The sequence below is a fragment of the Protopterus annectens genome, chromosome 6.part0 (genome assembly GCF_019279795.1).
Source record: "Protopterus annectens isolate FY-2018-M chromosome 6.part0, PAN1.0, whole genome shotgun sequence".
NCBI classification, from domain to species: Eukaryota; Metazoa; Chordata; order Ceratodontiformes; family Protopteridae; genus Protopterus; species Protopterus annectens.
In genome coordinates, this window is record NC_056737.1 from 813076158 (window position 1) to 813091801 (window position 15644).

General features: G+C 37.9%; 1 long non-coding RNA gene across 1 annotated transcript in view; it reads right to left on the reverse strand.

Moving 5' to 3' along the window:
- Positions 1-6501: 6501 nt before the first annotated feature.
- Positions 6502-15644, reverse strand: part of LOC122804076 — a 71499-nt gene continuing 62356 nt past the window's right edge. Inside the window, exon 2 of the long non-coding RNA XR_006365168.1 lies at positions 6502-6605. This is a non-coding gene — a long non-coding RNA (uncharacterized LOC122804076). The remainder of the gene's footprint in view (positions 6606-15644) is intronic.

Below are 15644 nucleotides of genomic sequence, written 5' to 3' on the forward strand. Positions count from 1 at the left end.
TCTCCAGTCCTATTCAGCACTGTGGGGTGCTGTTTTAATGGTTTAACAGCCCATTTATATTTCCCTTATTTTTCTTAAAATAAGTCAGCTGATTAACCCTTGTTGTCTCAGTATCCTGTATCAAAACATATACATTTAATTCAGTTACAATAATGCATCTATATTTCTTTTCATTCCAGAAGGGCGCACTGTTGATACATTTTAACACAAGCAAACCCAGTAATACATCTTCAGTACAAGCATCTGTACAAATCAGTTTGATATACAAATGACATATAATTATCTATAAAATTGCAGCTAGCTGTGCTGGCACAAGTCACACATCCACTGCCCTTCCTCGCTTGGCATGGCTGGCAGTACCTCCTATCATCGTAAGGCACTTGATTGGTTTGCTTTCTACCTATCAGGATGTACCCAGAGAGTTGTTTCAGGCACAAATTCGTCTTCCACACTCCTTCTGGTTTGTGGGGTTCCAAAAAGATCTCTTCTAGTTCCACTCATATTTATCATCTATGTACTACCACTAAGAGACATTATTCATTCAAGAGGTCTGCAATATCATCATTACACTGATGACACACAGCTGTACCTCTCATTTACTTAAGAGTCTCTGTTTACTTTAACTCCTTTTCTTATGACTTGGAACTTATTCATGATTGGATTGTTAGCAATAGGCTTAAACTCAACACTACTGAAACAGTAGCAGTGTTGTTACACACAACTTTGAGAAACTCTCCCCTTTTGGTTTTCTCACCTGACATTCAGTATTGTGGTGATAAAGTGAATTGTGTGTCTAAGCTGTATGATTTTCATGTTATCTTTGATGATCAGCTGACTCTTAAAGACCACATTTCAGCTGTTGTCAGATCTTCTTGTTTCCATCTTTGGAATAAGTCCTTGATCAGGCATCTCATTTATGCTGGTGGCCTTCTTACTATCGTCCATGCTCTAAATTCATCATGCTTTGACTATTGTAAGGCACTATTTGCTGGTCTTTCAGAATCAGAAATTGTATGTTTACAACTTGTGCAAAATTCTGCAGCCTGTTAGCTTTCAGGTGCCCTCAAATAACAAAATATTACTCCATTTCTTCAAAGTTTACATTGGCTACCTATAAGATATTTCATCGTGTACAAGATCCTTGTTATGGTATGTTTCACTCCACAACCTTGGCCTTCACTATTTTAAGGCTCTTTCATACATCTATAATCCTTCTTGTTTACTCCATTCTAGTTCACAGAATTGTTTGATTATACCAATATATAATTTACGTACTTCAGATTATTGTTCTTTTAACTATCAAGGCCCTGTTTTATGGCACTACCTTCCTTGCTGTGTTAACGATATGCCTACCATTGTAGGCTACAGGAGTGCTCTCAAAACGTATTTGTTTTTTGCTTATTCATAAATGTTTACATTAACTTTATGTTAGTCTGACTTTTATTTTATGTTTATTACTGTTGATTTGTACAGTGCTTGGGTTGAGGCACTTAAATACATTTTAAACTTGAATTTGCTGTGGCATTTGCATGCAAGCTGCTTTGGTTTGAACTCTGTTTATTGCCATTTTTTTTTAAACTGCATGTATTTGTATTGTGCAAACCAGTGATCTACTCCAGTGTTCACCCCTCCATATGTAGTGTAAATATGGATTTGGTCTACATAGGTTAGGGAATGTGGTGGGAAAAAGCCCTCACCAGGGAGGGATCAGGGGGTTTGCACTGCCATATTTTTGTTCTTGTTAGAATTTCTTGACTTGTGCTTCTTGATATTGAAAAAATGATGAAGAGTGACTTGTTTCCCAGTGAGTCAATGGAATATAGGCAAAACATTCACAGCAATGTAATGGGAACATTTCAGTGCTCTTCTAGTGAAACTGTATCTCCCACTTAGCATCTAGGATATTGGATACATTCTTCACATGCACTCTCTGACATCCAGATGAGTGCATTTAATTTGCTGATATACTCCAGGGATATTACTCCACCATTCCTGCATTAGGTAACTGGGTCTGTAATGGTAATAGACATTATACACTGCACCCATATTGGAAACATGTTCTCACCAGACACACGCAGGATGGCATACATGAAGATGAAATGGCATAATTTTGTCAACACTATGTGCAATATAGACTGCAGAACTGTACATGGTACACTCATATAATGACAAATAAGTAACTTGTGCTTTGCTTTTCTCCACAGGATGACACCACATGGGCACATTTTAGTGAGTACAGACATATTTACAAACCAGAATTTTAAAAGTCCAAAACAAAATAAAGTGAGTCATCTTAATGCAGAATCCTATACTCATTCACCAGTATAAGGTTTGCAGGTTATACCTATCTTATGGATCTGTTACAGTTGTTTTTGAAAAATAATCAACACATTTAACCAATTTTCAGTGCTGTTATTCTTCAGTATAAATTGCAGCAACAATAAAACAGTGCTGGGAAGCTAAAACAGTTTTAAAAGCTGTAATATATTCTTCAGTACTGTCAGTCCGCACATTATACCTACCTATGTTAATTAGACTAATGTTTGTTTTCAATGCTTGAATAGCCTCAATAAGTTTAATTATTTATATCTTTTAATGTGATCTGTATTGGAGCTTTTCTCCCCGGGCCTCCACTGAAAAAGGCCTTATGCTCAGTCGGACATTCCCGGTCAACAAATGTCAAATAAATAAAATTAACACATTTCTTTTTGGTAGAATGAACTACACTACAGCTCTTAATGGTGTTATAAGATCAGATATATACTTGACTTCTGACCAATGAGGGGTAGAGCAATGTGTGATGCAACTTTCAAAGCCATAAAACACTTTTCAGTCCTATAGGGTTTTTTTTTCTTTTTTTCAGTCTGTTTCTTAGTACATTGGAGCAACTACAGCCCCATTTACTATAAAGAATTTTGTGTAACCCTAAGTGAGTTACAACTTTCAAGACTGTAAACACTCATGATTCTGCACTTTTTTCCTTTCTTTCTAACTGGCAGTATGGCGTAAGTAAACCTCTATTACTTGCTCTGTGTACTACAATGAATTATAATTAGGTTGCCTAGTCATAACCAAGTAGTTATATGTTCTCAAAATGAATTTCAAGATTTACCTCTTGAATTTTAATTTGCTCCATTTTTGAGGCGAATTTATGACATCCATTTTTTTAACATATAACAACTTGGTTATGATCAGAGACCTGATCATAACCCTCCCTATTATACACTTTTTGAAGCTACGTGCACTAGTCTTATGCTATAGCACATACACAGCAACTACTGAAGAACAGCTTCAGAGAGTTTTAGTAGCTTTCAAAGCTGTAATACATTATGTGCTGCCACACAGAAAAAAAGTTGATAGAGTAATGTTTCATATAGTTTTTAAAGCTGTTTATCAATTAGGAGTACACTACTAAGCTTCTGGCCCTGTCTGCATGGTAACTCATAGTTTTAAAAGCTATAACACACTTCATGCTTCTACAATTTCTTTTTTTTGTAACTTGTAATAATTGTGTCAGCTAAAGTTCTATGCATTTGAAAGTATTATGATCAGATTTCGCTGATTATAACCCACTAGGTATCTTATCTTGAAAAGGATGTCAAGATTCACCTCTTGAGCTCTTCTCTCAAATTTAATTTCTCAACACCGATTTCTTGAACAAATAGCAACTGCTTTTTGAATGGAGATTCTAATCATAATCCTTATGCCATAGTGGCTGACTTAATGCAGTTACCTGCAACAAACTTCTGAGGCACTTTTAAGCCAATTTCAAGCATTAACCAGTTTTCAGTTTTCTTCCATGTTTAGTGCAGTATAAACATAACCAGAAGTCTGCATATGAGCAATGCCTAGCCACACTTTGATAATTTGTTCCTCTCTCTCTCTCTCTCTCTCTCTCTCTCTCTCCCTCTCTCAATACTTCTCTTTTTTCTAATTCAGTTATAGCCTTTGTCCCCTTTCTTAACCAAACCATTTTTTCCATCTTACCTTGGTCTCACTCAATCATAACTCCTTAACTTTCTCGCTAACCAGCAAATTGCTGCTTAGCTAATATTTCCATAATTAATAGTAAAACTGAATACACAACATGTTTTGTTTTCTAGTACAGGTTGTTCTGTAGGATGACACTTCCTGATACTTAAAACTCATACAGCCTTGCTGTGAGATATTTTTTGCCTGCTGATTCTTTATATACTTTAAAATGCTTTATGACCAAAAACTGCAAACAGTTTAAGCCCTGCTATTCACCCAATAAAAGTATATGATTTTTGTATTTACTTCTTCCTCCACTATTTCCTCTATTTTTTCTCACTACACACTTTCTGATCAAATGTTACTGCTAAACAAAATCTCTCCTTGTGATTACTTTTCTTTTTATTGACTGACTTATAACTGCAACAGATGACTGATCCAAAGGACCTATTTAAGTCACTGCCTGTGATGTGAAAAAATATCATTATCAAACAAAAATAGATGTGATGCAACAGTATCCAGTGATGTATTTGTTAGAACAGTAGCAAAATATTTTTGTTAAATGATAACGTACTTCTATTTGTGCATAAACATATTTGACATTTGTATTCAGATATGTAGTTGCCAACATTCGGTTTTGCCATCTACAAATATGACAAGCCTATATGTAGTCATCAACATTCTCTGTTCTCCTTCCAGAAATGACAAGACCACTTATTCTTAATTAAGGATCTATGAACACTGGTAATGTAATAGATATACATTACAGGGCTGACAACCACCTACCGCAAGAATTAAGAACAAAACCATAATAACAGAAGGGACAAAGACCCAAAATCAGTGATGGATTTTAACTACTACTCTTATGTTCTTAAAACATTGCTAAAATAAGGGTCTACTTTAGAACAACGAAAATGTAAAGTCTCGAACACTCACATGAGCGAATAATCAGAAACACGAAAGTGGTATTTTGGGATTGCAGTACAATGAAGATCAGAATATTTGCTCTTTCCTCACTGTAGTGTGATCTCAGAGTAGGAATATATATTTAGCAGGGGGTGTGGGGGGCTCAGCCCCCCCACAATACCAATTTCAAGTTTGTGATTATTCGCTCATGTGAGCGTTCGAGAGTTTGCGTTTTTGGTTTTATGACATAGACCCTAAAATAACGTCTTACATTAGAGCAGGCCACACATATGTGGCAAAATCAGATACAGTGGCTAGGCATGACATACTCAATCTAATACTGCTGCTTTGGGCTATGGTGCTATGCCTAGTGTGCCCAGACTGTGGTGTACTGGCTTGTCTGGTCCCATCTGAAGAGATGGAGCCTCCTGGAGTCTTGGATGAGTAACTGCCATTGGTGGCCACAATGTAAGTTTACTAATTTAATAATAAAAAGTAATAAAACCCCCCAAGCTGATGATGTCATCATGCTGACAATATCCAACAAGGGGGCACGTTTAATTTAGGAAATCATACTGTATAGGGGGCCACATAAGATTTTGTGGCACTTGGCTACTTTATGTTAAAAATTGGTATTTTGTAAAAAAATATGTCTTTTGAGAGGTATACTGGAAAGCTTTAGCTGTATGCAAAGTCCCCCCCATTGTTGCACTTTTGATAGATGCTATTTTGAATTCAGTATTAGGATTTTCACTTCAGCTGCATTCATTTGGTAGTCTGAGCACTGGAGGAGCAGCTGGGAGCAGATGGTAGTGAATTCAGTTCTCACCATAGCTGTCTACCTCTTAGCATTGAATGAACAATGCCATCTTACTTGTTCGGGGGTGGGGGTGGTACGTTGGTACATGTCTTGCAGTAAAGGTGACACCTATGCTTTTTACCATAGTAGTATGCTTTGTGTGAGAAGACTAGACTTGGGAGTATGAGCCTGCAAAAAAGGCCATTGTTTTTGAGTTTGGCACTAGGCATATGAGGAAGTACACACACATGTAGGAGCTGAGGGTACAAGGCACTATAATCTGCCATATGGTGAACAAGGGTATGGGTTGGAAGCAGAAACAAAAACTCTCCTGTCTCTACAGGCGGATGCCCTGCAAACCCTAATTCATACCTCATATGCTCAGTGTCCTCAGATGCTGGGAAGTGAGGGTAACTAATGAGTCAGACAGGGGATGGGATTATAAGGTAGGGAGAAAAGTGAGTAAGAGCAAATAAAAAAGAACTGCAGCAGCAAAAGCGTTTGCTCATCCATTCTGTGATTTGTGCTATTGACACTTAAAGTTACCTGGGGTCTGCTGCCGACACTGGAAATGAAGGTAGTCAGTCACTTTGTAGCTGCAGTAATTTTTGTATGAATGTATTCCAGTACATGATTATACAAGGAGAAAAATATGATGATTACCATACAATAACTAGCAAAGGATGCAACTGAAGTAAATGAAAAAAAAAGCTGATTAATGTAAACCCTTCAGCCTCAGTACAAATATTGTGATTAAAAAAATAAATAAATAAAAATGCATTTAATGTAAAATCTTTACATTTCTAAACAGTCCAACTGTCAAAAACATATTAACATATTTATTTGGTTTTCTTTCACAGTAACATTTTTCTTTTTCGACAGATCCCCTAGTAAATTCCGGATGATTTTTGTTTTTAGACAACACATTCTGTAAAACAAATAGAGACATAAAATGATGTAGCAGGGAGTATGCGAGCTTTCCTGATAGTAAACTCATGTAAATGACAAAAATGACAAATGCAATGAAAAGAGTACAGATATAAAGACTCCCCTGCATCTGATAACCCACAATTTAGCATAGCTGTGGACCTTCTTAACAAGCTGGTTCTGAAATACTTGACAGTATTAAGCCTTTGTGGCACTGTAATACATATCTTAAAAGAAAGATCAGTGGTTTTTTGAAACTGTACTGCTAAAGTGAGCATTTTATATACAATGTGAACTAAATGAATAAAAGTTCACATATAAGAATTAAACTGGTGCTTGTTTTACGGCTTAGAACCTTTGTTTCAGTAGTTATCATACAAGTAACATCTATTAGTAAGTCTGAAACATAAACACTAGGATACTAACAGGAATAGGAATACATTAGTTCACCAATGACAGCAATCAAGTTGATTTTATTAAGTGGGGAGTGCAAGGTTGCAACTCTCTGCGTGCAGTGTGCCTGATATTGACAGTTCTTACCAATGACTGGTTGTGCACAGTATGTATTCACTGTATTGTTTTATGACATACATTTTTTATTGTTTTTTTTTTTTTTTTAATTTGGATGAATCCAATAGGTATAAGCTTCTTTTCAGGGGTGACCCACACACATTGTCTGGTTAAGTCACTTGCTCAAAGGGATACAGCAAGCCCATGGAGGCTCAGGGAATCAAACTATGGATGACAAGATAAAGCATATTTGCAGCTCACAGCCTGAAAAGACTGCACTAAACTTCTAGACTTCTAGCTGAAGCTTATCAGAATCTCAGAGCAGTTAGGTAGGTAGGGTGAAGAAAAATCCATATGGCTTACTTAAAAAGTGAAGTGTAATATTTTATTAAAGAAACTTGAACTAAAGTCCATTCATTCTATAGATGTTAGCAGTACATATATCTCCATGCAATCTCCATGCAGTCCAGTGAAGTATAGTTTATAACAAATTAATAAACTGCATGCTAAAAACACCTCAGCCTACTTTTCATATGGTGTACTTGATTATTGCTGGAACTCAGAACATGCCCCAAATAAACTTAAAAGAGGCATTGACATTCATTTCCTTAATCACACTTTCCTGGAGTGGTTTAAGCTTAAGATGTAACCTGATTTTTTTCTAACACCAGCTAGCACTTCTGTTTAACTGTTTCCATATCAGAATTCATTATTCACTGATAAACTGCTAAAAAAGATGATAGAGGAAGGTACAATAAAGTAAGAGCATTAATTGTCCTGCTGTATAATTATTCGTGTGCCTTACCAAATATCTATGGACATGTTTGGGTCAAACATATAACAAGCTTTTTGCACATTTTAAAATTTCCATGGTCAAGTTTCTTATATCTATGAGACAGATGGTGTATTCTTAGTAAAATATTTTATAATAATGGGAAGGCTTTTATAGAGGTCATCTGTTCTGTTATGGTCTCTTTCTGGTCATACAACTTACCCCTTCCTTCCTTTCCTCTACACAGCTTGCTCTGACTACCTTTCATTGTGATTCTTTCAGCATGCTAACTCTATCCACTCTATATATGGTTCATAGGTTCATAGATTAGTACTAGGCTAACTGCCCTTGCGAGCCTGTTTAAGCCTAGCCAATTATCCCTTGTGAGACTCAAACCCTGCACCTTGTGTTTGTAAGGCAAACACCTTAACCATTAGGCCACCCTCCTTCCTTTATAATGTCATGTATCTATTGTCTTTATATCCTCAAGCCAACTCTGAAATTCACTTTGTATACAATATATGTCTATATTGTGTTTTGTCATTCACTCTGTATAGAATGTCATATATCTACTGCATTTAGACTGAAATAGATCCATTGGGTTCAGTACTCTACCCTGGTTAACAAAGTCAAACAAATTAGTAAATAACTGAAACAGCCACAGGTAAAAATCTCATTTATCTCCTAACTTATTAGTAATTACCCAGCGTTCTACATATTTTGGGAACCCTTATCAGTGTGCATCATTAATTTATTGTATTTACTATTTTTTTATTCAAATTATTTCCAGGACATAGACACAGGATGTTCATAGAATGGTAACAAACATAATACATGATTTGCAATGGAAGTCATATAAAGAGATTGTAAAAACTTAAAACGACGGTGCAGTGGTGTAACAGTTAATATTGTCACCTCACAGCAAGAAGTTCTCCGGTTTGATTTTCGGCTGGGGTACCTTCTGTGCGGAGTCTGCATGTCCTCCCTGCATTCGTGTGGGTTTCCTCCCACATTCCAAATGCATGCAATAGGTGGATTGGACACTGTAAATTGGCCCTAAGTGTGAGTGTGTGTGTGTGCAAGTGTGTGGTGCACTCTCTGAGGAGGGCTGGGCCTCAGGCTAGTAACCTGATCCCATAAAACCCATACCTGCTATGGAAACAACGAAGTGTTAAAGGGCGCTCATTGCCCGATGTGCTGAATGCACAGGGGTGAATCCAGGATCCAGGAAAAACTTTAAAAGTTTTGTATTGCAGAAGGAATATATATGAGGGTTATACCAGGAACCTTCAACCTTTGTTAGGTTAATATATAGAGATGAAGTGGGTTACATATTACAGAAAAGAGCTCTATGAGAATACAAAGCCACATTCTGATGATAAAAAGTTGATGACTCATTGGAGATGCAAAGAGGAATTACTTCACAGAAAGGGTGAAGGTTAACTGGAACAGCTTTGCTTAAGTGAAGTATCATTAAAAAGACTAAGAGACGTCAAGAATAAATTGGACATGTACAAGGCATTACTTAAAGAGGCTGGGGAATGTGAAATAAAAAAGAAATAAAATAGTTATGTATGATCTTCACCCTTTCATTAGTTGGAAGTTGAGCACACTGGATGGACTGGCAGTCCTTACCTGCCATTAGAGTCTCTTCTGTGCAACACATGCATTGATAACTTCATTGGCTAAGCTCCGCTTTCAGTTTACATTACATCTTATATCAGTAATGGCAGAAAAAGGTACAACTCTCTGTCTTGTCTGCCCTTCTGTGTATAACTGCCAAGATGTAACATGCTTTTTCTTTTTTTACACCACCTGTCTCAGGCAGGTCTATATCACAACCTCAAAACCACATTACGCTAAAACACCTTTTCATAGACAAATATATGTCGAACTCCCAGATAACTAAACGGCCAGATCACCGATCCCCCCCCCCCCATACTATCTCCGGAATTGCACTACAGTGGGGAAAAGCACAAATCCACAGCGACAGCCAACCATTTTTTTCCTTAGGAAAAAACTTGGTGATCTGGCTGTTCGGTTAACTGGGATTTGACATATATGTGTCGATGAATAGGTGTTTGGCATTATGCTGTTTTGAGATCGTGATATAGACCCGTCTCAGGCAGCCTTTACAACATCTGTGGTGTTAACATCTATGAATCCCTCTTGTAGGCTGTTCCACCAACCTACTGGGCTACAAGAAAAAGCATTTTCTAATATCAGAATGGAAGTTTGTATATTAACCTCCAAGTAATCACATATTTTTCCTCTCCACCTTTCTTCTGTAAATGTTTCCATCACATTGACCCTCATTACTTTATGCATACATATCTTGTTCCTCCTTCCCTCTTTGTCTTTGAGTGTGAACATACTTAACTTCATTAATCTCACTTCACATGATTCAGCTTCCAGTCCTCTCATTACACTTACAACCTTTCTCTGAACTCTCAAAGCCAGATCACTGTATACCTGTCTGTAAGAATGTAAGCCCACTGAACTATAGGCATTACTCTCAGATGTGGCTCGACAAAAATCCACACACTGCAGAATAAACTCTCTGGTTCTAGAATCACTCAAGTTCTCATTTTGTGCCTGGTACAAATGAGGTTTGGGACATGCTTCATCTGAAAAAATCCCAATGCCTCCATGCTACTCATTCCAAAGACCTCAACCTTATCACCACATTAAACAGAACCTGCTGGAGGGACAGGTTCCTAACCCAGAGACTTCCAACACTCTAGAATAAACTCCCCATTCACATCAACCAGAGCACCTCACTGGCCCTCTTCAAGAGAAATCTTGATGAGTGGATGGGAAATAGGAAATTCACCCTGGAGATCACTTCAATCGCATTGCTAGATAGGGGCACAGGGAACTAACATCTGGTAAGCCAGATGACTGGGAACACTATTGGGCTAGGCTTACACTGGCTCCGGGGCCAGTAGCCTAGTACTTACCTATGAACCTATGAATCTACTAAATTATGAACTATTTGTGTTTTGAGCAGGTCCACTTAAATGGACATCTTTTGTGTCCTGACTATTGTTCCAATCTTCCACCAATTTTCCAGACTTTTCCTGTACTTTGAGTCTTGTCATCTGGCCTCTCATTTTCATGTGTGGGACTGAAACAAAAGTGTTACTGAAGTCCAGGTGTACTACATCTATCAACACCAAATTCTATTGTAACTGCAGTTTTCAATATATCATCGGAGTAAGCAGTCATGATTTTAGGCTGCTCTTCTTCACTCAGCAGTAAACAATCACACACAAACCACCCATTTGGCAGATTATTTTGATTTTGGCAGTTAAACAAGTGATTTGTTCAACAAAAGACAATTCAAAGTTGCAGACTGCATACTTATTTAACTGAAACCAAAAAGCTATTGTGATTTGGGGCAGAAAGTAGATGCACAGTGACACCCTTCAGCATTCAGCAAACCTATTCATCTAAATGTCGAAAGTTGAAAGTTAGATCGTATGCTTTGTGGAGCTATATAAAGGTGTTCCTTAACTTTGGGAGATATATAGTTACTATGGACTACAGCAAAATATAAAATCATGCAATCATATTTGAGATGTAGAAAAAATGGATTTACCTCACAGCAAAATATAAAATCTTGCAATCATATTTGAGATGTAGAAAAAATGGACTTACCTCACTCTCCTCTTTATTTACCAAATGACAAAAATGACAAAAGAAAAAATGTTGCAGATCAGTTACATGAACATTATAAGATTAATGCGCAAATGAAAGATTCGTTACTAAATGATGAAAGTTTCTGCAAGTTGGAGTGGCAGGCCTGAAGCACACCTCAGGCTGCCTCACTTCATTAGCGTTAACAGCTTTAATAGCTCAAGCCCTTAAAAGATAACTTGTGCTCTTATGTACTGTTTGTAATTTACACTCTTATACAGCAGATGTTAACATATCTATGCCTAACTTAACAGCAAAAGTAAAAGAATGTAAGACAAGTTCCTGTATCCCCAGTATAGAAGTCTTCAGCTTTCTTCAGAGAAGTTCGCACATCATTACAAGGGACATCAAAGAGAGACGATGTAATTATCAGGAGTGGGGAGGTGAAGTGTACTGAAATGATAAATTAGTAGAAATTGTACAGGAATTATTTAAAACTGTTGCTGGTTCCCCAAAGGCACTTGTCTTGTATATACTGGGCAGAATGCACAGGGCCTTGTGCCCCCACAAGGTCCCCTTTCAAGACTACTATATGTGTAGCTAGGGTAGGGTAAAGGGAGTAGCCACCGCAGGTACAAAGGATTAAGTGACATGTTCAGCAGATGACAATCATTTGGTAGTAGAGTACTGACATTTGTTGGCACCAAAATGAAGGCTGATACTGCTTTTTTGGTCAGGACTGAAGAGGTTTGGCACTCAGTGTGTGGTATAAGTTTGTATCAAGCAGTTTACTGCAATGTTAAAAGTAAAAATATATATTTTGGGGGGCACTCCTAGAGTTAAAGTGAGTACTTATCTATCATACCTGATGGGAAATGTTAAGCCTAGTTATGCTTGTTTGTCACACAGCTGTATAATCCTTTAGGTGATTAATTATCCTTGCCATAACTACATTTATATACTTCTCATGTCTAACAGATTATTTTGTTTGGGTCTTGAGTTCAGTGTATGAGGGGGCCCTGCAAGGTAGGGTGTTTAGGCACTGTCTCTGTCCATTAGAAGGATAGGGTCAGTCCTAGGGTAAATCTCCTTTTTCCCATCCACTAACCCAAATTACACTTAAATAGGGTCATGGAAAGCCTTTTTTATGTATACCGGGTTTCTGTTCCATAGTAGTGGTATCCTCTGGGATATGTATCAGGAGCTCCAGACCATTCTGCTTATGTTGAAGAAAAAGTTGAGGTCTATGGACCAGTTATTTTCAATAACATTTGTATTGTGGATGTGCCGTAGGTCCATTAGTGCTGGTTCTGTGGAGGCTTTATAGGCCAGGCATAGGTCTCCTCCTAGTTGTCTATATAAGGCTGAGTATAGTGACAGGGTTTTGAGGCAGTCCATGGACTCCCGGCATAAAAAACATTACTTTTTTACCAAAAGGGAAGAAAAAACATTTATTTAAAGTCTGGATTGCATATTTCTGAGCAACAATGAAAAAAATCCTTCTCATTACCTTAAAGTTAACTGTGACTTACCCAAAGAGGTTAGTTAAAATGTTATTGAATGATCAAATGCTGATACAACAAAGTATAAAATGTAAGACTTCCTAACCTGATAATATGCGTCAATGCGACATTCTACAGATAACATAGTATTACACTAATATAAATTGCTATGGTATATTCTATGTGGCATCACACTAGTCCTTATTTGTATGAGTGAACCTTGAAAGAAGGTACACTATCTATTAACCAGGTAGTAGCAGATCATTTTGCTTTTTGCTTTGTCAGACTTTTACTTTTACTGGGCTTTTACTTCTGAAAGGGGACTGAGTATCCAGTGGGCTTACCTGGTAAGCAAGTGTGTTCTGTATTTAATAGTTACACACCCAATCATTGAAAATAATTAGTGTAACAATTGAGTTTATTTGCAATGGCTCTTACAACCCCAAGTCTGTTGTGAAATATGGAAATTAGTATTTGTTTCATTCAAAAAACCCATATATGTGCACTGCTACACACTTTGTTACTTATGAAATAATGAATTCCACAGATTTTTTTCCTCAAGTAGTTCAACTAAACCATTGTAAGATGGCATTTCTGATTAGCAGAAGTCTCCCTGTACTAATCAGTGAGGTTCAAAATCATCTCTCCAGCAGGTTTGTGCTTGCCGAATGTAGTTGTACATTCATAGCACATCCTTTAGTTCTGGTATCACTGTATGCTCTTTGTCAGAATAAAGCAGAATTCTATCAGGTTAAAAATTATTCAAGCAGGTTTATACTTGTGGAATATAATTATACATCTTTATTACATCCTCTGGTTCTGACATCAATGTATGCCCTTTGCCAGGATAAATCATGACTTAATAATGTTCAGAATGATCACTTGGGCAGGTTTGTATTTGTAGAATATAGTTGTTCATTTCTGTACTACCCCTTGGTTCAAGTATCAGTGTCATGTTCCCTGTTGAGCTAAATTAGGGGTTTTCTTAAACTTTTGAAGGTTTGTTAGTCTGACTGGGTAACTATTGTGCACGTGTAATTGGTCCTTGATTGATTGCTATCTGTTTTAAAGTTTGTCTTCACAAGGCATTCTTTGCTGTCAAAATGTGAACAGTCTAGAGTGAAAGGGCCTATATCAGATGTTTTTAACTGTTTAGTTTCATGAAAATGTCTTGACTGAAAGGGTCTTCCAAGGTATGCTGTGAAAACTGGCTATGGGTGATCACAGCATGAGACGATAATCTGCTTTATGAAGTCAGACATGATTTAAATCCCCTACCTAAAAAAGGACCTTGCCCCCAAAATGAATGTAGTTAATTAATCAGAGAATTGAACTGGAGAAGACACTGAGACCCTGATAGCCTGCTGTCATTGTGGTTTGTATCTATATCTTTGAAAAGTCCTTAATCTCAAAATACATTGGATGTAACCTTGTACATGAGATATGCTTTCCTGCACCTTTTAGGTTCATAGGTTCATAGGTTCATACTAGGCTATCTGCCCAAGGGCATTTATAAGCCTAGCCCATAGTTATGTGGCTTTCGCCACCCCTTTAGTTTGAATAAAAACTATGCCTATCATTTTGCTGTGCCTCTGTCAAGCAGTGACACTGAAGTAATCCCTGGGGTATATCTGCAATCTCCCATCCATTGGTCAAGATTCCTCTTGAACAAGGCCAGGGAGGTGCTCTGCCTCACATGTACTGGGATTTTGTTCCACAGCATAGGGAGTCTCTGGGTGATGAATCTGTCCCTCCAGCACGTTCTATTTATAACCGTGTCAAGGTTTAAGTCTCCCACCCTTGTGGTTCTGAGGGATCTAGATTTTTTGAGGTGAAGCATATTCATCAAATCTGGGTTTGACATGGCCTTATATGTCAGGCACAGGTCACCTCTGAGCAAGCGGTATGAGACTGAATAGAGCTGGAGTTCTTTCAGTCGGGCAGCATAAGACATATTTTTGAGACCCTTTATCCTTTTGGTGAGGAACTTTTGGGGCCTTTCAAGCTGCAGCAGGTGTCTGGTCAGATACATTCGAACGGGCATTGTACTCAATCATAGGTCTAATGAGTGATGAGTACAGGGGATGATGACCTCCCTTGATCTAGATGTGAATCCCTTCATGATCAGGTGGGCGATATAGAAGGTTTTCCTAACTACTTTAGCAACATGAGTGTCAAACGAAAGGCTACTGTCAACCTGGGTCCCCAGATCCCTGATGACTTTTTCTGTGCTCAGTGGATTGCCACCTATATGGTAGCTAGGGGTAACCTTGTTTTTCCCGAAGGGTATGACTATGCATTTTTTGGCGTTTAACTTCAGGCCACGGCTCTGGCACCAGTTATCCGTTTCTGTGAGGCCCTTCTGGAGGATATCTGTGTCAGATGTGTTTTCGACTATGGCGCCCAGTTTGCAGTCATCTGCAAACTTTGTCAGCCATAACCCTCCTGTGTTTGCTTCTACTTCAGAAAAGTAGATGCCGAACAAGAGTGGACCCAGGACTGAGCCCTGTGGGACACCACTTGTGACAGGCTTTGAGTCTGACATGGCTCCAGCAACTCTGACCCTGTGGGTTCTGTCACTTAGCCAGTTTGCAACCCATCTTGTGATGTATGGGTT